This window comes from Oratosquilla oratoria, chromosome 17 (genome assembly GCF_046742065.1).
Source record: "Oratosquilla oratoria isolate Oo_2021 chromosome 17, ASM4674206v1, whole genome shotgun sequence".
Taxonomy (NCBI): domain Eukaryota; kingdom Metazoa; phylum Arthropoda; class Malacostraca; order Stomatopoda; family Squillidae; genus Oratosquilla; species Oratosquilla oratoria.
Genome location: NC_134793.1, coordinates 3,754,716 through 3,757,215, shown reverse-complemented (window position 1 = coordinate 3,757,215; position 2,500 = coordinate 3,754,716).

Below are 2,500 nucleotides of genomic sequence, written 5' to 3'. Positions count from 1 at the left end.
TAATGAATGAATAAATTAGATAGATAAATAGATTAATGAATGAATAAAAATCATGAATGAATAATAAGATAAAAAGGCTAACGGTAATAGAACTGGTTCATGTTGATTTGAACGAAAATGAAAATGCCCTCTAATCCAATCCAGTCTTTACTTCTTTGTTGAAAAGAGGAAAGTACTGAGTTCTTATTGATAAATCACAATACCTATGATGGACTGCAGGATATTTCTTCAACTCTTTCTATTTCTAGTGGTTCAAGGCAAAGAAGTCACAGAAGAATGACAAAATACCAAAGAAGAACTAGAAGAAGAATTAGAAGAAGAGCAAGAGGAAGAACCACAAAAAGAAGAATTACAAGAAGAAGAAATAAAAGAAACTGAAACTAGAAGAAGAAGAAGAACTTGGAGTAGAAGAATTAAAAGAATTACGAGCTAGGTGAATAAGCACTTGAACGAACCTAGAAATAGAAGATCTAGCACACAGAACTAGAAGAAAAAAATTTATAAGAGTCTATATAAGAAAAAAAAAAATGACAACCAAAGAAACCAAATTACGAAAGACCTACTGAGAAGTATACATAAAAAAAGAAAAAAAAAAAAACATCATGATGCAAAACAAGGACACAGGTACCAAGTAAACACTGCTTTAGATGGTCTCGACTTTTTTCATTGCAATCTTATGTACAACAGTACCAAAATTCTCGCAACGGTTTGCAACAACGGGTATTTAGGCCTTGACGAAGAGGAAAGGAGAAGCGAAGGGGATGTGGGCACCCTTCACGGTGGAGAGGGGAAGCAGAGTAGGCCAGACGGAGCTATGGGCGTGGAGGAGTGGGGGTCGTGAATTACCGTAGGCACCGAAGGGAAGGGTGGTGAGTGAGCAGCAGGGGAAAGGAGAGCTGAAGCGTCGGGGGAGAGAGGGATTCCGTCGAGATCGACGTCGGCAGCAAGGTCGGCCATGGTGCGGGCAGCTTTGTAAACGGCAGCGAACTTGGCCGCCTTGGGCTGTCAGCCAACCTCGGGAGTGTCTTCAACGGGTGCGGGAGCGCCCTCAGGGTTGACACACCTTCTGGGAAGAGCACCGGCAGCAATAAGCGGCAACGGGCAGCTTCGTAGGCGGCGGCGAACTTCCTTCTTTGGCCAGTGCGGCTTCTTCGGTCTGTCGGTAAACTGGTTCGGGTGCCACAAGAGGAGCAGCGAAGCAGCAGCACTCCACAGGGGCAGCTTCAGGTGCAGCTTCCACGGGAGCTTCCTCGGCAGCTTTTCAAGTATGACCTCTGCCACGGCTTCAAAACTGGGGCTTCAGCTGGGGCCTTCAGACCTCAGCCTCGACAGCAGGAGCAGCTTCTGCCTCAGAGGCAGCAAGGAAAGCTGCGTTGTAGGCGGCCAATGAACTCATCCCTTGCTGTTGCTACTTCGGGAATGTACTCGATGGTAAGAAGGCTTCAGGAAGGACGGCGGCGGCTGGCCGACGGCGGCCTGCAGAGGCGGCTTCGAAGTCGGCTCTGGCCGCGGCCACCTCGGGGGTGTTACTCGGGGGACTCCATGGGGGCTGCAGAGGGCCAAGCCCACGAGGAAGAGAATTGCCTGTCGAAGTAGAAGAAACGTAGGATCAAAACCCTAGACGCAGCTATCAATATTTAATTCTTCCAGCAATTTTCAGAAAAAACATTAATTAAAGCAGAAAATAAAAAACATTTCAGGACAAAAAAACTAAAAACCCAGTAAGTGCACGAAGTCCCTGTAAACTATAATTTCTAAAAATGTTGGGGGGGAAATCACATATGTAATCAAAGAATAAGTGTGCCTGAAAGAACAACACTGAGTATTAGTGGATAATGTAGTGTTCAATGTTGTGTCCATTTTTTATTTTGTTACTGAACCTGCGAATCAAGGGACGCTTTTAGATGACGATGTTTTTTTACAATTTCAATCTGTTCCTTTATTTAAACTTCTTGAAACATTTACTTTGCGACTCCGAATTAAATCTATATGGGACAAGAAAATAGTAAAATTTTTGTATTATCAAACTTGTAAGCAATTCATTGTATGTTTATTTGGCTCTTGAACGTAGGTGAAGTTATTAGATTAAGAAGATTTGTTACTTACCAAGCTTCCATGTTGCTAGCTTCGGGTTTTGCGCGCTATTGTACGGGGATGCAGGGAGCAGAACCTGGTTTATATATTGTCCACTTGCCGGCAAACGCCCTAAAAGTAGCGGTTCTTAGCTGCATATACGGATACGTCTTGTCACCAAAGTGTCTTTTTTTAATCCATTAAAACGTCCGATAAACGTGATAGATTTCCAACGCTGCTTCACTTTTTTTCTCTATACGAATAGATATAGGTGAATGTGCACAACAAAGTTTTTTCTAATATGACTACAGGACATGTTCTTTGCCCATTTGATTAGATTGAAGGTTCTATTATTTTTAGTTTTGAATCGGAGATGTCGCGTTATTTTTGTTACATCTCAGAAAATCACTTACGAATATTTCCTTAA